A 22,520-nucleotide genomic window follows, 5' to 3' on the forward strand; every position below is an offset into this window, starting at 1 on the left:
GGTAGGGCAGAGCAAAACCCCTGCTTTGCCTTCTCTCGCTGCTTCCATGCTTGCCTTCTGGTAAAACTGGTCAATGTTGCAATGTCTTACGTCAGTTTTGTGTGTGTCTGATGTGATAAGGTTATTCTTTCTTACTGCAGTATACTGAAAACCTGCCAGTTCCTGCAGCGAAATAAGTGCTTGTTATGCAGAGGACATTTTCTCCAAAGTTACCACAGAATGTCTGCAACCTCGCCAGCTCCTTGAAATGGAGGTATCATATCTTTCAAGGTTCAGGCAGTATGTCCATCAAACTGTGGGCACATTCTAAGAGCAGCACAAGTACAGAGAGACTGCCAAAGAAACAAATGTGTCCGATAACCTCATTTTGACCCAGCCACCTTTTACCCATGCATATAAAAAAATATGCAACAGGTGAGTAAACAGTAGACCATGAATTTCTTTTTCAGTTCTGATCACCACTGTGATCTTTTTGCCCACACAATGTTCATGGTTTTATCCAAGTTGGTTCCTTAGACAATATTACTGAAGAAATATGGACTTGTTCTTTTATTCTTTACAATGTTTTTAATAGATTAGTACACACAAGAGACTAGGGAGATTTTTTTTTTTTTTCTGTAAACATACACATATATTTTCTTAAAGATTGTCATGCGGAAGTCACATACTCCTCTCACAATGAAGCTACAAGCTGGATGAATGTTCCAATTTGGCATGGAAAAAAAAAAAAAAAAACAAAACCAAAACCAAACCAAACCTATTTTTGCCCTATTTCTTACCCTATATTGTTTTCTGAAGGTCTTGTTCCTTTTAGTTTATTCAAGCCGATCACATTTATTATGTCTCAATAATTGAGACTCAGAAGCAGAAGTTGACAATCAAGGAAGGAGAACTGAACAACAGCAAAAGTTTACATACTCTAATTGGAATTATTTGGATTCGTTCCCCTCTAACTTTAAATGGATGAGTTTTCAGTTAGTCTGTGTCTACCAGGGAAGAAGAAGAAACTGTGGCATAGAGTTTACTGCTAGTAGAAGTAATGGATTGAAAAGGATCCTTAAAAGTCACCCATAGCTTGATAATCAAATGGAAAACTATGCTCAAATTTAATTTCAGTGCTAAATCACAGGCTGAGAGCTCTCTGTTGACTAGACACAATAAGAAAATCTCCCTTTAGTAGCAGACGTGGAGTGGCTGATACAGTCTAATTAGGCACATCATAGTGCACTGTTATAGAGATAAACTATGCAGTGTAAAGCTCCCATAATGATAGCTATATTTTTCTCCTCATTGTGATGGCCATGACAACAGTTCAGGGTAAAAATGCCGTGCAACTCCTATCATATCATGACTGTCATTCAGACTGAGTAGACAGAAGACTATTCCTCTCTCAAGGAGCAAAGTTTCCTTCCAGGATCCACATAAAATATGCGTGGGCGCAAGTTCTCATCAGGGAGAAACCTCTGTTAAGTGCTCTCCAAACATGTTTGTGAAAGTGATAGAAGTACCAAACTCCCAGAAACAGTACTTAATGGAATGCATCCAAACATCACTGATTTCCCAAACATGGTGTTAAGGACAGAAAGACTTTGAAATGGAAAAAAATAAATCTAGTCTCTCATAAGGTCAGACAAAGAAAAAAACATGTTTTTCAGGTGCAGTAAATGGTTTGTGGAGGTATTTCTTTTACTCCTTAAAGATGTCATGCATGTGAATTACACTCTGTCCCACTCTTGTTGGGCAAAAATTAATTTTTTTATTTAGTAAAAGTAATGCCTCATTTCCTTAAGTAAATCCTGATTTTTTAAAGGCAGTAAAGAAGTTCCATCCCAGCAATGGCCAGTTGGAATAAAGCAGATCGTAATGTTCACAATAGGCCTCAAATCTGAACTTGAAAAGGCCACTTTGTGGGTTTTTTGTCTTCCTTTTATTTATGACAAGATTGCTCTATAAGGCATAAATCCAGCATCAGCTAGAGTAACAGTTTTCAAAAACATTAACATGTGGTTTGTGACAAAAAAAAATACATATCTATTACTCTATCCTGTAAGAATTTCCTTATTTCTGACTTCTGGGTGAAAGGCTTCATATTTCATTACAAATCATTTGCACCATCCAAGTCCCTGGAACAGCCCATGTTCAACACTACGAATATTTCTGAACACATCTCTTAAGGAAAGATAGAGTGAAGTCTATGCATTATTTCTGTCATCTACTTGTACGGGTGATAGTGGCTGAGTGAATAAAGTGCTTGAGAATTATATCTGAATTTGAACAAAAAAAAAAAATAATCTAATTGACTAATTATTGATAATGAAGGACTTGCTCCTAGCTGTTCCTAATTTTAATTCCATTTCTCTCAAACATGCCAAGTTTTCCAGACATATGTCAATCAGCCACAAGATACTTTGTTCAGATTGTATCTTTCCAGCTGTTCATTTGCTACCAGTGGACAGCTCTTTGGGCTAGCGCATAAACATCTGGAAACTCCCAGCTGGCAATTAACTCTCAACCTATTGAACTGCAGTCTCTTGGAAACATGAGGACGTGTCAAGTGGTCTCCTGGGAAACAAGGTTGTTAAAGAGAAGGGGGAAACAAAAACAAGAACTTGAGTTGGAAAAAAAAAAGGCCAAAAAAAAAAAAGTGCTCTATTTTAATTTTACCTCCAGGGAATTCAATAACGTAAATAATAATTGCATAGAATACAGATGGATAATTATCACACTTACGGCAACTTCAACCCCACAGTAAGTCTCCTGAAGATTTTGCACAAACCTGGGAGGCAAAACTGTCAGGAGACACATTCTGAGCTGAACAGAATAATTCTGGAAACCAAGTATTATTTCACTCCACCAGTACCCAGTTCATCCTGGGACAAATGAAAAGAGAGTTTCACCTGACATCTCAGTGCTTATTACTTCAGTGAATCAGTTGACTCTCAGCCACTTTAAACCAGATAAGTATTTCGGACCAGCTAAAAAGCATTGGTCACCTAACTCAAATTTAGCTATTTAGAAATAGTTATCTTAGGGTCTACCATTAATGACAAGACATTCATTTGACCTAGCATACAGGAGAGGAATGAAGCTTTGTAGAGGCCTGTCCTCTATAGCACGTGTAAGAACCGTGCACAACCATCTCAGGTGCAGGCTTTTAGCTTCAAGGTCACATGTTCACAGCATCAGATTCCACCTGCCACCTCTAACCTCCCAGTTACTTCAAGTATATGCATTATCTGTACCTTAATTAATCTTTGTTATATATGGCGGGAGAGGAAGATGATGCATACTAGAGATCTATTAATAACTATAATAAAGGGCTTTTCCCCCTCTTTCTTGTTTTATTCTGGCAGACATCCACAGGTGTCCTGGCACAGTTTCTCCTCTTTGCCCATTGTTTAGATCAAAGAACAAGCACTTAGTGACTTATGACCCCTTCTTTGTGTGATGTGTTTTGGTGACAACTTATGATTTCATTAGAACTACATAACCTCACACAATGCATGTCTTAGCTTTTCCATACATCTAGACCCAGAGGCATTGTCTAAGAGCTAAACAATAACCATGAACATTTCCAGGTATTTGCTGTCTGTCCGAACAAGGTCCAGTTTAAATCTAATAGGAAAAAAAAAAAAAACCAAAAACACACACAAACATTTATACACTTCAACAGGCTTTGGGGAAGGCCTTTCTTTCTTCTAATCTTTCTGGGCCTGTGTTTACTCTTTGGCATTATGAAGGAAAATTAAAAAGTTTGTTAGATACTTTAAGACTCTTGGATGAAAGCCGAGAGCTAAAGCAGATTCTGAGCTCAGGGGTGTAAATCCAGTCAAGGGGAGAGCTTGAATGTAACTCAGCAAAACTATGCAATTACACCAACATAAAATTAGGTTTGTGATTTGACCCATAGTCTATTGCCTCTCTCGGAAGAATCCTTGACTCAGCCACTGACATCAGCTAAACTGGTGATAATCCAGAACAGTTAGGACAACCCTAGATTTTGAGAAGGCTGGCTCATGTGGCCTAAGTCAGTTTTAGATTCACAAACATTTGTGATTATAGAGTATGCACTCAACCCGTTATCACAGCTCAGCTGACAGGTGATAACTTCTGAAACAACAGCCCTTCTGATACCTGTAAGTGTAACGAAAATCAAAATCATTGCCCAAGAAAAGATAAACCTATCACAAGGCTGTAAGAATTTTGTTGGTTTTTCTTTTTTTAGTCAACTAATTAGCTTCATTCTTTTAGTTACAATAATATTCATGACTAACAGTGAGGTTCTGTAAATTGGCCATCCTATGTTATTTTATGTTAGGCTCCTGTATAACGCATGAACTAGTGAACAAGATACCGTTCTGTTAACAGTTACTCAAGGAAGAACAAAGAGATCAATTCATACCGTAGAACCTTTTCCCCTACCACCTTCAATGTACCTAAGCTCCCAAAAGCCCAAGGCAGAGGAGCCAAGAGCTTTACTCCAGCAGCACACTATGGAGTTAAAGAAAGCAAACTGCAATTCAAGCACAACTATCCAAGACATTCATGCTGTATGCAGAAAATAGAGGAGAGTAATAATATTGCATACTTTGGACCACATGCTAGAGGTCATGCTCCAACTTAAGAATAGCTACAGACTTGTAGAGGAGCTGCTTTGAGAGCAAAAAACTTGCATCTCTGGGAAATAAGAAATCTCAACTGGTCACAGATCTGAGCATCTCATTGAGTGATGCTTCAGTCTCTCTGTGCCCTTATTACCTTTAAAACATTTAGACCAAGGTGTACAAGTTATCTGTGGCAGACCAGAGATCTGTCCCCCATCTTCCAAGCTCTAGGTTTGCGTTTAAGAGAGGTCTTCCTCTGAAAATAAAACAGTTCCTTGCTTCAAGTTTCAGGGACCTGTTACACAGAGAAAGGTTGTAACACTTAAGAAAACTCTTGCCTTAAAATCAACATCTCAGATTACGTCTCCCAGGTAGGATTTCAAAGTGAAAAAGAAATCTTTTTTCATTTTAACTATCCTAGCTCTACATGTCTTGTTTTGAAACAATTCTCATTTGCTCTGTCTACAGTGGACTGCTCATGGTTTAATCACTTGAGGGTTTCAGAGATTGAGCTAAGTTTTCTTGAGGGGGACACAATCAATAAAGACTTTTGGAACTGGAAACGTTTTATCCAATTTCTTTATCTGTTTCTCTCTCAGTGATTAACTACCTTCTGAAGAAAGTTAACATCTTTGCTGGTAAAAAACATTCACTTGGCTAGAACTTTCTCCATCTCCCCTGCTGTACAACTGCTGAACACTAACTGTTTAGAGAAAAAGATAGGAATAAAAATCTTCCCAGATATCAGCTTCCCTGTCAATTATATTGCAAGGCAGATTAACATCCGAAACACCCTGCTGTGTGGAATGCTAATTTTCTTTTTCCTCTTATGTTATTTTCTATTAACTATTATGATGCTGTCATTTTCCTACTATAGATAACTTGACAGGGGTCTGTATGTAAAAGCATACATAAGACATGGTCATATACACCCATGAACCAATATTAAAAAACAAATTAAGAGTCCAAATCTGGAAATGTAGAGGTCAAGCATATTTACGGAATATTAGCTCAATATTAGCTCGCTTAAAATGCATTTATGATATTTCAAAATGAGACATGGATATGCACAATCCAAATCAGAGTCCTTCCTTGGACTAAGCAGTGCCTTATTACATTTAGCAACATCCAGGCAGACAGCAGAGAGACTTCAGTAACTGTTAGTGTATGTAAGCATTTCAACAAAACACAGTCAATGGTTTCATCTTGATTTTTGATCACAAGTAGGTTTTTAATGAAAACACCAGTTTTAAAAAGCCAAAATTTCTCATAGGAAGTTTCAATGAAATACTTCACCAAGAAGTGTTTCTCATGCCCGTGATACCATTTCTGATCAAAGCCTACAGTAAGAGGAACTTATTCCAGGAGAGTCAGTAGTCCAGACTCTAAGCTGAATCAGGCAAGCAGGGTCTCAAGCCCAGGGCTTCTACACATCAGAGCACACTGCACTGTCACTAGCAGACGCCTGAGGGTCCATCTCTATTTCTTATTAAGTAACTCTACAGCTACCTTGCCTCCATCCCACTGTAGAATGAAAGCTTTTGATCTTTCAAACTTTTTTCCTCAGGATGAGGGAACAGTTTATGGCTCTGATTCACACAAGGATAAGTTTCTTCTGGGGTCTTGAAAGTTTCTTGCAAGTTGCTTTGAACCATCGTTTGCTGACTGCTACACTTGAGATAAGGTACAGAATGAACCATTGATTTGACATAACATATATATAACATATACAAGGTCCTGTTTTCCCATAACTGTCAATATTTTAGCTTTAAATTTCAAACTTCTGAGATACTTTTGATCATCTGAGCCCAGGTCAACCCAAGATTCACTGCTCAAGTTTCTGCAAGTTTAGCCATCCAGAATATTTTACTTCCCAGAACAGGTGTCTAATTTCCATACACACAGCAAACCACCAATGAATAGTGGCTACCCATTAGAGAAATAAGAGTGTAGATTACCGGTTAAGGTAGTTGTCTGCCAAAGAGATTGTTGGTGGCCTAATGGGGCCTGAAAATATCTGATGCTTTGAATTACAGTAGAAAACTTATTTTTTAAACAGAACAGTCTCACTTCAGCTTCTCATTTGCTGCCTGATAACTGTGGACTCCATGTTGTAAGAAGACATGCACACCCTCAGGCCCTATCCATGAAAAAGTTAGGGCATGCTTTTGATTTTAACGTATAAAAAGGCTGACTTTAAAGTGAAACTCATGATCAAGTGTTGTCCAGACCAAGCAAGAGTGTTTCCAGTATTTCAGAACTCTGTCACTGATGAGAAAGTCATGGCCAATCTCTAGGGATCACTCAAGTGAGGATGAGAATAAGTAGGTTCCAGCTTCTACTCAGTAAGAAAACGTCAAATTTAAGTTAAAATCCTGAATACCTCTAAGCTTAGCTCACTTCAACCTACCTATTACTTCAAAGAAAAATCTGACATCTTTCTGTTTGCAGAAAAAAAAAAAAAAATATGTGAAATCTTCAAGAGCTGTTGTTTCCAGTGTGGTGATAAAGGAAACATAGAAGGTGGGGTTTTTGTCTTGTGATTCACTGGTGAAAGTCAGGAATATAACTAGAAACAATCCTGCTGTTGAAACACTACTGTTTGCATTCAGAAAGTTATGGGTTAAACCTCCTTAGAGTACATGCATTAATTAGGCTCTGTACCTGCTGTTCTGGGTCCTGCCTTTTGAGTTCTTTCTATTGTTAGCAGCGTATGAATAACTGAGTGGATTTTCTAACACACTTAGCTGTTTCAGAAACTTTTCCCCGTCTTCATTTGGTTTTGATTTTTGGATCCAGTTCTTTTGGGGAGACTTCTTCAAGAATTCTCAACTAGTCTCCAGACAACATTCACTTTGAATGCCTTGAATATTGTCAAAACAAACCTAAATAAAACCATCTTTAAACAAATTAGACTGTTCTGCCACATAGAACTTTTTCCAAGCCTTGCCTTTCTACACCCACATAGGGTTGTTGTTGGTTTTTTTTGTTGGATTTTTTGTTTGTTTCTTATTTGGTGTTTTGAGGTTTTTTGTTTTGTTTCTTTTTTTTTTTTTTTACTGCTCATTATCTTTCACCAGGGTGAGGAACAGACATTTCTTGGAAAATAACATCAACTTGGTGCACAGGAAATGTGTTTGTACTGTAAAAACATAACAAATTTGGTATTTTCACCCTTAAAAAAAAAGCCAGGGCCATGCGGTGAACATCTTTGATAGTACCATCAAATTTTTAGTTATTTATGCTTTTGTCCCAGGAACATGCAAGTAGCCTGTTCTAAATACAAACTTGTACGTGCTCCAAACAACCCCATATTCTTTCTTCTCTGAGGCATATGTGTCAATATATACTTCTGACATTTCCAGCTCAAGGTTGAAAGCAAAAGGCAATGAAACAACTGCAGGAAAGAGTTATTATTAGACAATTTCTAGCCTATTCAGATGCAGACTATTGTAATTATCTAGCTAGAGTTATTGTTCTTACCAAGTTTGCCAGCCCACGTTTTTCCAATTCAAGAAGCTCAGATTCAGAGTGAACCTTTAAGACACCTTTCAAAATCAACCTCAATACCCTTCTGTTACTTATGATCCAGTTTTTCCCCTCACCTTGAATGCAAGAACTATAAATGGGACAACATTAGAATCTCTTTGCTAAGTTCCACAGGGTTTTGTTAAGATTAAATTCAGGTAAGTGCATCTGAAACCACCTTAGGACTTTTATGTTACAGATCAAATCCAAACCCACAAAGAATGTATTTCCTGATTCCAGCTGATACAGAAATGAAAATCTTTAAGCAGCAGCTGCTCCTGCAAGATGATCATCCTGAGACTGGAAGTCTCCAGAAACTGGTAAGAGTCACAATATGAGCCAGAGAAAACTCTACAATACCAGCTGGCTTCATGAGATTTCTGGAGACAAATTTCAGCTGTCAGAACAATTAACATCCAGGCTCCCATAACCAGATGCTTTTTTCCATATGTTTTGACTTTGAATAGTTTTTTCTATCCTCTAAGCGATGTTAGGAGCAAACAACTATTGTCTCTTATCTCCTATTTCTTTCTCTTTACCCTTCTTTCTCAATTTGACTTGTTCATTAACTATAGGCAGTGGAATAGCATGTAGTAGGATCAAGTTCTTCTGCAAGAAGCCAGAGATGAAGTAATCTTAATCAACAGACCTCTATATGCTTAAGGCTCAGCACCACAAGACACGTACTCTGTGGGTGTGCATGAGAGAGAAAGCAAGGTGAAATGAGGTGCTCTGGGAGTATGGCAGGAGAACGATGGCAAAGGCTTCTCAAAGGTCCGATCTACTGCAGCACACGAAGAGAGGTAGGTCTCAAGAACAAGGGTCTCCGCTGCTTCTCTGACAAAATGTTTTATGTTGAGCTACTGTTGCATTCTACAAGCTTGCTTTAAGCGTCTGGCTCAAGTATAAGTTATTTAGAAACAAGACAAGGCACGCAATGGCTGGAAGAGGATTTAACTGTCTGTCCAAAGACACAAAAATAGTTTGTAGTAAAGGTCAGCCTTGAACCAAAACCTCCCCAAGACTCTACCCAGAGCTACTAACACCTATCAGTCTGCTTCTTTTAAGGATGGACAAATTCCTGCATAGACACAATACATTATGTCCCAGGTAGATTCTCTCCAAAAAGTAAACTGGAAACACTATTGTCCCTTGCATCCAGGTGTACTCTCCCATCCACTGTTGTGGGACTGAGTTCCTGGATAAGAAATTAAAAACAAACAGTGTGTAAATTTAAGTCTAAACCTTCCATTTTTTTACAGAAGGTATAAAGATGTAATTTTTGAAGTGAAAAAGAAACACTGAAATTAATTACAACATGATCTGTGCAATTTATAAAGCTTCAGTGCACTGGGTTTAAAAGGGCTTTTGTCAGTGTGAAGTGAAGGAATTACCATTTCCTGATGAACAGAGAACACAAGGCAAAGTGTGTAATCACTACCAGACAGATATTTTGATCACTTATTTTGGTTGATCAACTTAAAAATTAATGAACAATGAGTATATATTAGATTGTTTCAGGTAAACATTTGATAGAGGTCCCAGTAGAAATTTTTGTTTTGAGAATTGGGTTCATATTAGATTGGATGAACAGTGTAGCCCCTAAAGTGCTCAGGACTGGCAGGAGGAACGTGCATGATAAATATGAGTTGCATCAAGATGAAAGAGCTATCTAGCAAAGGAGAAGATCTGATCTTAAATTTAAACAGTGCAGCGACAAAGATTTCACACATTAAGAGGAATGGAGAATAAATCACAACAGATCCTAGACGGTGCTGAGCCCCTTAATAACATGCCCAGTCATCTGAACCCCTGCTGGGGAGGATTAGCCATGCTTAGCACCCTGCACCATTCAGCTCTTAAAATAGAGTTGGAGAATAGCCACAGACACAAATGTCTGAATGTTCAACAGGACATATGAAGCTGAAAGGCAGTAATGTCACAAGACATTTTCAGATGATAGTGGACAACATCACATACAATAGTGTGTATGTCGCTTCCAGATCAAAGACACCTCCTTCCTTTGGTATCAATAGAAAATCCACATCTGAAATGCTCCTGTCAGCTATGATCATCTGGAAGTGTTCAGAAACCCATGGAAGGAAAAAAAAGGAAAAGAAAAGATAGAATTCAGATGTGAGTAATAGAAATTCTTAATGGGCTGGAAGGACTGACTTATGAGGGAAGATTAAGAGAAATAAATATGTATAACTTAGTTAAATGATGACTGAGGAGAATAGATGATAACCAGCTACAAGACTTGAAGGTGTAAACACAAAGTATTGAGAAAGGTTGTTCAGGATGATACTAGAGAATGATACCAGAAGTGACAACACAAAATTCAGCACTGAACAATTAGGCTGAGCATCAGGAATGCTTCCTAACTGTTGAGAACATCAGTGTTTGCTCGCCCCACACAGCCCCCAGGGTGGCTTTTGCAACTAACTAACTCATCTGTTAGTCAAGAATATATTTAATTTCATTTTTATTTAAATTTACATGTATGAGTGTACTGAACGTCCAGATAACCTAAGGTTTTCCAGATCCTACAAGTTCAGGGCCAATAGTGGAATAATCCCTTAAACAGGAATGAGGGAATGTGTGTGTGTTGTGTTGTAAATTGTCGTGTGTGCGTGTGTTGTGAACCTATGTGTGTGTGTTGGAGGCAGTGGTGTAGGAGTCAGCGAGGGAAAAGGCAGATAGAAGAGTTAAATCAACATGGGTCAGGGGCTGCCTCTCAGTGAAAACTTTTAACTCAGTAATTTTCCAACATCTTTCATGCCACTGTTCCATATTGGTGTCCTGTAAACTTTTTGTCTCCCTGTTCCACTGTGAGGCATAAGGAGAAACAAATGCTTGCAACCCTAGAGCAGAATCATGACCACAGATTCTTATGCGATTTAGGACAATTGCAAGTTATAAAATGGAAGTTTATGATCCTACAGAAGGTAAGAGTAAACATTACTAACTGTGGCTCCCAGCCATTAGAGCAAATCAGTCCTTCATGGAACTTTTATTACTCAAGTCACTTGAAACCATAAACAAAAATTAATACTCATCCAACAGCAAATGCATTCAGAGGCCCTCCATTCTGCCCCCCCCCCCATTTCTAACATTTATGATTCTTATGATTCTATCCAACAGTTCAACAGTTTAACACATTGTCTAACCCAAGAGAAAGCCCATTCTTTTAAGAAACCAGTTTCAATAACCTGTTTTGTTGAAAACAAATCAGAATGTCAACTGACCGGGATGGAAAGGTGTATTAAAATGCAATCCAGCCATGGTCAGCTGGGCAATTTCCTACAATTTTTAAGGGCTTAGACAGAGCTCAGCAGGCAGCCAGCCACCAAGTTGTTCCTGAGTGGTGTATATTTTTTATTTTATAAAGATCAATTTCAGGGAAAAAATTGAGAGTCAATTATATAAAAAAGCAATTATAATTATACTAGGGTTTTTTTTTTTTAAAGGTTTAATATGACATCTTGCTTGATATTTATTTCTCCACTGATTTAATACAGATGAGAGGATCTCTGACCCAAGAATGAACACAAAGGCATGTACCAACACAATACCAGCAAACAGTTCCCAATGGGAAAGTATTCAGACTGCAGAGCGATCTTTATAAAAGCTAGTGGAAGCCATTTTGCCCAAGACATTAAAAGACAGATGAAAGAAGTTTCTAGGATACCTCCTGCATACAGTGGCCTAACAAAACTTTCCCTGTTACCAGTCTGTGTATCACTGGCTAGCGGATGCCAGAAAACAAACACACATTAATGATGTGGATTCACTTTATTTTTATTTTTTTTTTCCATCAGGAAAGATAAAAATAGCAAGACAGCTGCTGAGCATCTCTGGGAGGCTGAAACTCACGGGAGAATCCATGCTGATGTCAGAAAGTAGGAGAGTAAAGTTTAATGAGTTTAAAAAAAAACCCCAAACAACAAATAGTGTTGTCTTCAGAAGGAGTGGATTATAACATTATATAAGGATGATGTTACTAGGTCAGACAAAGTCCGTCTCGTACAATATCCCGTCTCTAACGGTGGCCAGAAGCAGATGCCCCAAGAAGAGTATAAGGAGAGGGTGTACACAGTGCCTCATCTGTGTATCCTTCTCAGACTCCAGTCTTGGGGCTCAGGGACTTCTGGGACAGATGCAATCTCTGTGTATACAGTAATCATTTGATGAAACTGAATCTCTCGTTTTCCACTGCCATATATCAGATATTAACATTTCAGTTGTTGTTTTTTTCCTGTAAACAGATTTAAGGGGCTTTGTTTTTTTGTTTTGATTTATAGTGAATAAGTTTTCCAGGGAAAGCAGCAGACTCCTGCGAGCTGCAATCTTAAGAACATGCACCATAAAGGACTGCTTCCAGGACCACCTGTAACCTGCTCTCACTGAGCAGTCCTAAAGGTGAATCAAGAGGTTACATCTTTAGAAGTGTGACCCACAGGGCTCCCAGCATCTCACCAACCCATTTACACACAGCCAGGGAACCTTTCAAGACACAAGTAGATCAGCTGGCAGAAGCTTTGAGTTGAAGCATTTGTTAAATATTTTAGTTCCAGTAAATCAACATGGCTTTATATGGAGCTAATTTATCACAGCATTTCTTCTCTAGTTCTACCTCTGCTGATAAACCAAATTTCTCATGATGATGCCTTCTCCATGACAATAAGACAATACCCACAGGAATACTAAATAATATTCCCCTGACCTCAAGAAAAAAAAAAAGAAAAAAACAAAAAAAACACCCCGGTTTATATATATATATACCACTCCTAAAAGCTATAAAATCTCTGCATGGTCCTTAAATTTTTAAGAATGAAAATACAAGATTTTGTAGGTTTGTGTTGTGTTTTTTTTTTTTTCTTTTTTTCTTTTTAATGCAAATCAGAAGTCAGAAAACTTTAGAACTTAAATTGCCCCTACAGCAAAACTACATTGATATATATATGCTTTATAGGAGTTGTCAGTTATATGATTACACACTATTTTTCCATTCACTGCACTCTAGCTTCTGTCACTGGACTGCCTTTGTTCTGTACTTGTACAGACCCTACCAGATCAGCGTTCTCCTCAAAATAAATGCATGCAGACACTTTCTCCAGTATAACTGAAGTAATTCACCACCTAAATTGAAACATGTGATATGATCACCATATGATTTAATTGCAACAGATTATATTTATCAGGATACATAAAATGTTATGCTATAGCTAAGAAGGCAGGATTCCTTACCTTGGGAAAGAATGAAAAGCTATTATTAAGCAGCCCCAATACTGGACGTCTCTGAAAGACCCATCTCTTCCTCCCAAAGCCTGACATACATATAACCCTTCTTCACACCACTCAGACTCACACAGTATTTTGTTCTGTTTTGTTTTGTTTTATTTTTTTTTTTTTTTCCTCTAGACTCTCCATAAAGAGATTTCAGAGATGTATTACCAAGGATGCATTCTGTAAGAATTTAATACCCAAAGATAATGAGGACATGTTTTGTAGATACTTGCTCCAATTTTAAATGTCTTACTAAATTTAACAGCTAAATGGACAAAATTTAGCATCTCAAGCTTATGCAATATCAATACATTGCTTTGATATCCATATATTATGTTTTAACACGGCAGCGTGATAACACGACAATTGACAATTCATGCTCAGGTCTGTCCAGCTGACAAGCATTCTTCAGTGACAGCCCACTGACACACTGGACCGGGGGCTGGTCTTTGTAGATAATGACTGTGTTACTCTACCTCTTGTCTTTGCCCTCCATGGAATACAGCCGGGTATCCACAAAGTCTCTCACCTGCTCTGCATTACCATGTCTAAGACTGTCACAGTTCTTGAGCAAATGCCCTGCAGCCATAACACCGCCCCTTTGGCTATGATTCTTGCAGGACTCATGAAACTCTGTGTCCCCAGAAGAACTCCACTCATAAAGGCTTTGCTCGCAGCTCACAACCCACACCGAGAAGGACTACATGTTACCAGTCTTTTCCCTCACACATGGTTTTGCACTGTATGTTACTTTGTGAATGAGAGGACAAGCCCGAGCAACTTACAGCTACTTTTTCTTCTGGTTTTGGTCAGCATTCAAGAACCATGTAGGTCTTTGCAAGGTCAGAGACTGCCTGGAAAGGCAGCAAGTCAGTGGTCATCCAGTGAGCATCACATGACAGGAGATTTTATGACACATTGAAATGCAAATCTGTCGTGGTTTAGGCCAAAATCCACTGCTGGGGACCTGAGGGACCCCAGATGGGACCGACAGATGCTCCCCTCTACCCCTCCTCAAAGAGAGAGGCAAACCAGGACAATATCCAGGGGTGTTGCTATTCCAAACTAGTCATTTAAGATCTCATAACATTCCTTCCTTCGAGCACAAAAAGGAAAGGACAGTGGCTTCATCTCAGCGTGTTGCTCTAATGCCGCATCCAGAAGTTAAAACAAAGCCTGTGACAAGACGAATATTCAAGATCAAGGAAAAGAAGTACCATTTGGTCCCAAGACTACCAAAAAGTCTGTTGTGAGGCCTCAGCACAAACAGGGGGTACCATTCCCCACAACTGTGTTCCGAAAGGTGGAATAAGAAAACCTCAAGACAGAGAGATATTACCAAGTTCGTGTTTTATGCAAGATCTAAGAGGTTGCTCTGTCTGTCTAGCAAAATGGAAAAACACTCAGCGTAGACAGGATTGCTAGCTACATCCCCACAGTAAATATCAAGGAGAAAAGAAGCAGCATTTAAAATAAAGGACAATGTTGCACAAGGACAAATAAGTATAAATTGACCATGAATAAATTTGATTTGGGAATTAGAAAAAGGTTTCTAACCATCAGAGGAGTGATGCTCTGGAACTGCTTTCCAACAAGGATAGTGAGAGCAAACGACCTAATTAGTTTAAAGATGAGGCTCGATAAACTTATGAAAGGGATTATGCGATGTGGTTGTCTGCAATATTAGGGAACGGATCTTGATGATCCAGGATTTCCCCCCAGTCCTGTGTGCCAGGCCGCATCCTGTCAACCTAAATTCTCAACTGCAGTGCAGTGATTTACCAGGCATCACAGAGACTACCCTATCCTACAACAAGACTGGCTCCTGTTTTCCAAAAAGCATAGGTTTCAACTTACATTGAAAGGGACCATTTCCTACAAGGCTGAAAACATGAGAAAAAAGAAAAAGAAGTGGAGTGGGGCGGGGGGGTGGGGGTGGGGAGGGAGGGGGAGAGGGCAGAAAGGGCCTAGAAAACCTTATAGAAGGTATAGAAGGTACAAAAAGAGAAACTTAGAAATTTGTCCTTGAAATTAAGGTGAGGGAAGAAGGGAAAGATTACTCCTATTGGAAACTTGGGCAAAGTACTCCATTATTTTGAGAAATAATCATATAAGCAGAAAACCATTTTGATATTTAATAAAAATCAGTCTATATATTTGTAATTTTTGTTGCAAGAGATAGCATATCCTGATAAGCATATTAGTCATGCAAACCATATTTTCTGTTCAAGTCTACAAACTGAGAGCAGCACTCTTGGCTGCATAGCAGTAGTAGGTGAATCACAGAACTGTCAAATCACACCAATTACTATGAATTGGAGCTTGGGAGGTCAGCTTATGCAACCAGATACCAAAACACACAGCATACATAAACCATTTAACATTTCTGGTCCAATCCATTCCTAGAAAACTTCAGAAAAAAAAAAAAATCTATATTTTGGAATCATAATACAATATACATTGTCTCTGTCTGAATCCTATTGAGTATTAAGGTGTCAGGTAGAAGAGATTTAGAATATAACCATTCCCCTTTTTCAATAAAAATAAAAAAAACCTTATGCTGCATTTCTGCAAAGTTAAAGCTGTCCCAGGATTACCCCAAGAGTAGTCTTGATATTACCCATTATTTTTTCCTTAAGATAACTGATAAAGCTCCCAAGAAAGATCAGTCTTGATATGCAAAGCAGTCTCACACTGCAAGGGAAATTATTTTCTGGTAAGAATATAGAGCAAGCACCTCTGGACCCTTGAATGATCAAGGGTGTCTTGGATTCACCAAACAATTCGCAGGGGTATTTGCCTGACCACTCCAACACTTAAATGTTTCCTGAATTAGATCATTGCAATCACGGCTATTAAAGCCGTGGGGACAGACCTCCCCATTTCTATCATTACCAGAAGGAAACCAGGCTGCACAGACACGGTCCAGAGTTTCAGTTCTCATCTCAGCCTTCACCTAACCTAACTGTCCTCTATACAGAAATGCAATAGCTGAGGAGTACAGTGTATTAAACTTCCTAAACCATAGGATTTTCTAGCCATGTTGCAACAGTCTTCTGCAATTTTGATTTTTCTTCTGAACTAGTGTTACAGAAAAGAGAGTAATTGCTATCTCCGTTTCACAGATGTTGAAAGAATGTTTAAGAAAAAGCAGAGAGATTCTGACTACCTTTCCCATGTATGCATATAGAGTACTTAATAGGTCAGGGCTGTTTATCCTAGATACCAAGTTAAAACCAGTATTTTGCCTCTTTCAGCTTTTCCCAACTTGTCTATAGTGCATTTTACCTTCTCTCAACTTAGTCCATAAAGAGATTTGGGATCTTTTCTGGAATGGAAGATGTTCTACAGCTACAAGCTGTTATAGCAACCAGCCTGCCTACTGCTCTCCTGGGCACCTGCATTATGCAGAGCTTGGTGTTCCCACTCTTAGCTTCAGGATTTGGTGCGACACTTCTGAAACACAGCAGACTAGAGATAGGATATTTAAAAGATATAAAAATTCTTAAGAGTAGTTTCAGAAACTTAGCTTTTCCAAGTTGTTAGGAAGAGGAGGTTTGAGACCAAAAGAAATACAGATGCGTGAGAGAGAAGCACAGACAGTAGGAAGGATGCAAAGTAGCCAGAATGATCTAGTGGCAGACACTAATGTCTTCCCACCTTGTCTCCCCTGCTTTGGCTTTACACATTGAGAAAGAGGAGTCCTCCAGCTGACTTTCAAGATGTATGATCAGCCCTCATCCAGCAGATCAACCAAGTCTCTTTGGTTTTGATCTGTGGAACAGGGCCGATACTTCCAAATACCTAAATGGCTCTTCAACATTTAAACCCCTTCATAAAGGGCAAACAGCTCCTTCCTTCCCTCCCACTGCAATGTCGAAGTCTTTTCCTAGCTCCCTCTCACTTCTGCCACACAATACTCTGCAGATTTACTTTAAAGAGGAGCCTGGTTTGGAATCACACACACACACACCACTCTTGCAAAAACAGAATAACATATATTCTGAAGCACACTTAAAGATGCTTAAATGTATGTGTAATGGCTCATCATTCTGTATCTCTAAGGGACGAGCAATGAATGTCAGAATCTTCTTTAAATTCTCCTAACTCCCTTAGGAATCACTTTCTCAAATCACTCTGGAAACTTCACCCAATGTTTTATTCCTTTACTTATGCCCTTTTAAAAGCTGCCAAGTTGCATCTTTAATGCTTGGGCTTTATTCCACCAATTTTGTGAACATAAGCCATTTGTGACTCAATTCCCTTAGGCATGCAAGGGTCAAAGAATAAAAACATATGCTAACCCAGACAATTTCAGGGAGGTTATTTGGGAATGGGGAAAGACGGGGAAGAAGGTGTAAGGCCAAAACAATGGCATTACTCCTGAAAGAGAAGTCCTGAATTTGAAGTTTTTAAGGAATTTTGTTCTGAATCAAAAGACTGTGGTAAATCATTTTGTTCAAGGCAGGAGGCAGAGGGACCAAAAAAACTCCAAACAAAACTTCATTTTAGTGTGAGTTGTTTTTCTGTCTGTGTCAGTAAGCTACTGCTGCATTTGTGAGTTCACAATGGTGGAACAAAGAACAATTCCCATTTTCACCTCTGAACTTGATCTGTGCTGAAATCTTACTGTTAAGTGTAGAGCAGCCGATGGACCATTCCAAGTAAGCTCTGGAACAGGAATAAGTGGAGTCCAGCCCATCCCTGATCTTATGATTTAATGACAGTGAGATGAAACATCAAGTAAAGACTTCCCAAATACTTAGGTCACTGCACAGTGGCATTCCAGGTAGTTCAATACTGTTTCTGTGAAAGGAGTTCATGCACTTAAATTTAGGCATTTCAGACTAACTACAGTGAAATCAGTGAAGATACAATGATCTTCTGTCACTGAAACTGTGCTTTTGCCTTTCTGATGTCTGGGTCAGCAAAAAGGTTATGGCCAATTCCTTCCTTGCCCACTCTCTACCTTCCCCGTTCTTGCTTGGGGCTTTGACTTCTGATGTCCACTGACAGAGATTTGCTTTAGGACACATTGCTTACAGATCCCATCTGCTTTGCAGCAGCAGATGTCAGGCTCTTTCAGGAAGGGTTTGGCAGCATCTTCTCCACTGTTTGGTGTTGATCAACCAGCATGGCTGCAGGAAACATTAAATAACAGAAAGAGAGATGCCAGACACAGCAGACTGGTCCCTCCATGACACAGGTAAATAGGCACTTTGAGCACAATGCCTTTATTCCTTCTCTTTTCCCTCTGTCCCTTAGATCAAGCACACCATGGGCTTGCATATGCCCTGTATTGATGGCCAGCAGGTTAGGACCTGAATGCAGGCTTAGATCCAGCTTCCTTGCACAGTGCAGAGGTACCCTGAGGCATCAGAGGAAAGGCTACAGTAAAACAAATCCTCTTGCTTCCAGCACAGAATACCGACAAAGCGACAGCGGATCTGGATGGGGAGCAGTTGGCCTTGTTACAACGTGTGAGGAGTGAGAACAAAACTAGGCTCTGGGCCTGCCCAAAGTTTGGCTCTAGTCCTCTGTGGCTTTATTCCTGCTGCAGCTACAAATGTGTGAGTCTACAATTTAGTAATAATATACTTCTTGACTGACCTTTCCTGGCAAGTTAATGACAGGAGAGAGTAATAAGGACATGCTTTTTAATCTAACGTCAGTCAATAATAGTATACAACTAATAGACTTAGACATCATACATTCAATAATTGTTTTTACTTAAAGCCCTTACAGTTTGCCCACTGAGACACAGCATGTCAGCAGCAGTCGCTGCCTATTGATAGGCACCAGCAAGACATTTATTCATACCTTTCTGGCTAGTTTACCTTCTCCCGGAGCATCCATCATGAGAGTATCTAAGCACTGAGATATACACTCATTTATATATACACACATTTTGGCTCAGCTGCCACAGAAGCTGGGATCATTATATGTTTCTCAATAGAAAGCTAGCTTCCCTACAAGTACACCCATTTATTTCACTTCATTGCAAGAGGAGCTTATTTATACCTTCTAATACCTAGAAATCCCAACTAGAATCAGTATCTTCTTCATCTTAAGAGGCGTACGCATACCTGGGACCACTTTCAAATAGGCTGAACAGAAAGCTTTTTCCTATACCTAAGTGTGTCTAATTGCTTTTCAGAGGATTAAATAAAATACTGGAGAGGGAGACAGTGAACAAGAAGCACTTGGGATGCCAGAAGGGTTGAGTCAAGCAGGATATGACCTCAGACCATGGCCAAAGAGTTGAGGGACCCCTGCACCAGCTCCTGTAATGCTATGAGAGAAAGAGGGTGCCTCACTCAAAGTCACCCATCAGGGAACAGCACCCACCTTTTCTGTCACCCAGCATTGATCCACAATATCCCTCAGCTATTATAGCCACTCAAGCATCAATCTTTTTGGAGAACAAAGAACAGATCACCAGGGGTTCAGTTAGAACTGAGATGTCTAGAATGACAACAATTAACTTGTTTTGTTTGTTTGTTTTTCATACGAGCATTATTATTTGTCTTCCTTTTGGTAAGGGGCAGGAGAGGCACATTAATAGTTAGTTATTTAGATAGTAGCTGCCCCAGGGTTAAATTGCTAAAAACACCCTTCTTGCTTGTTATCCTTATTTTGTTGGAAGGATCAGGTTCATCTCATTTTACATGGGAAAGATGAATGACCCAGTCCACTGGCAAGGTCTAAATTGCAGCCCTTTGCATGCTGAAGTCTTCCACCACTTACTCTTGTCACAAACAGCACCCTGCAATCCATTTAGTTTCATTTACAGCAGATTAATTTCTCTCTGACCTTTGGCTCTGCTGTCAAACAGGCCTGAGACAGACAAGAGCTTAGGAACAGCAAGTGCATTTGATGATGTCAATCACTGGACCTCAGGGATATTCTTAACTTTTCATGTGCCAGAATACCACGAACAAAACCTGTCTGCTTCTGCTTCTGGATGCCAGTGTCCACACCAACTGAGTTGTTGTTAAGCAAGCCCTAGACAGCCCCCATGACCGCCCATAAATGAAGATAGAAGGCAAATATTTTACTTATTTTACACTTACTTTCAAATCTCGCTCTACTCCTTCTCTGACAATTAGATTTATTTTCTTAAGGTTAAGTTTTAAAGGCAAATTCCTTAACGTGAGGGTCATACTGCTCAAATTGTTACTCCAGCAATTTTATCGCCTTATTGCTGTTTGCATACCATTACCCAGTGGGCCTTGCACCATCGTTACTTTGCCTTGAAGACTATCTCTAAGAAAAAGAGCAAGCTATAATCACCCTGCATAAGGAAAAGAACTGCTAAATTCAACTACTTCCTGCCTTATTCTCCAATAGAATGGTCTCTCTCCCATTCGCCTCCATCAGGAGTAAATTCAACAAAATGTCCATCCAGAACTGAGATTTTGTCCAGAAGAGAGGGATGACGATTTTCTTTCCAAGGCACAGGGATTGTCTGTGGTTAGAAACTAGCAACTACTTTTGTCTGTCTTCCTTCCAGAATGAGAAGAAACTATTCACATCAACTGTCAGAGCTCTACTCATCGTTGGACCTCCTCGAGAGAGAACGCCAGGCTGAAAGAAAGGGAAGGCGGTTAAATTACAAGGTCTGGTTGGGCTCTTCTGCAGTACTTCACTCCCAACTCAGCAGTGCTCAAGAGCATGATGGGAGTTGGACTCCTCGCTATTTCCAGGGCACCACCTGGCAGAACTGCAGGACTTCTCATGTCACCTGGTCTCAGTGCCAGTCTCTTCCTGCAGCACTACACAAGTCCTTAGGCTTTCTTTCTCTCCTCCATGAATTTTTCATGGGGACTTCAAGGTTTACTGCAGCAAGTTAGACATTTCCATTAAAGAGAACACCCTGAGTGGAGTCAGAAGCATCTTTTCAGTCTCCGTTCAGGAAGTCCTTCTGCAGAGTTGGCAATCGCTTGTGGAAAATTATTTTCCAGAGCACATCCAGACCCTCTTCCTGTAGCCATATGCTAAAAAATCACGCTTCATAGTCTGAAAGGCCCAAAACGATTTGAAGGTCTGTCATTTTTCCTTTCTCACAACTGTAAAAATTCTTAAAATAAGTTCCCCATTACCAAAAGAACTTTGATTTTTCAAAAGCAAGCAATAAAGGGAAATATTCAGAACTGAGTCATTTCTGCCAGCATGTTTCATGAAAATAATGATCTCCCTCCACCAGCAGATCCACTTCCTCTTCCAGAAAAAAAATGTAGACAATTCTCACCTTCATTTTTAACTATTGCTATTGGGACTAAACACAAATGTGCAGCAACAAGAGCAGTTTCCGCCATTAATCTATTACAATAAGCACTCCCACATCACTTTACATTTCAAGCAATGTCTCTGGCCAGGCTTTCCTTGTCTCTTCCATTTACACAACTCTTTTAGAATGAATTTTGTTTAACAGCCAGTACAATGGGCCCACTGATTTCAGGTGGTGCACTACTACATGAAGTGATAAAACATTTTTAAAAAACAAGAAACAAAAAAGCACACTTTCTCAAATCCTTCCCTATATTTTGCTGTATTCGGAACACCTGATTGCACTGGGTTTCCAGAAACTTTACTAGCTTTCATTGGAGATTATTTCTTTAATTTAAAAGAAACCTTGCCAGAGATGGAATCCAGTTATTTCCAACTCTGTCAACACTTTCCTAACTTCCTATGTCAGGTTTCTATGTGCGTAAGAGAAGCTTTAAGTGTTTTGATCTCCTTAGACAAAAGACCCTGCACGAATCTAAATGGTTATTATTAACAGCACTGTGTAACGTTGTATGCCTGTGAATTTATATGCATGACATTCCAGGCACACGAACACGTACAGAAACACAGATATGCCACATTGTACAAAACCGCTAATGCTTAGCACTTGCATACTGCCTTTTAGTCAAAAATTCTGAAAAACTCTCCAAAGCTAAAGGAAGCCTCAGAGCATAAATATCACAGGTAAAAAGAGGATCCAAAAGTCCCATGCTCAGTGCTAACTGCTGGGTCATATACTCGACCACCTGATGGGTATGGCTGTGTCCGCGCCAGTCCACCAGTCACCTTCTTCTCTAACCAGGAGGGTTT

At 39.4% G+C, this 22,520-nt stretch overlaps 1 protein-coding gene across 14 annotated transcripts in view; it reads right to left on the reverse strand.

The window, feature by feature from the left end:
• The window catches only part of CELF4 (CUGBP Elav-like family member 4), a gene marked incomplete at both ends in the record, with an annotated part of 693,394 nt that overhangs the window by 602,266 nt on the left and 68,608 nt on the right, over positions 1–22,520 (reverse strand). The window lies entirely within an intron of this gene.

Source organism: Vanellus vanellus, assembly GCF_965231255.1.
Source record: "Vanellus vanellus genome assembly, chromosome: Z".
Taxonomy (NCBI): domain Eukaryota; kingdom Metazoa; phylum Chordata; class Aves; order Charadriiformes; family Charadriidae; genus Vanellus; species Vanellus vanellus.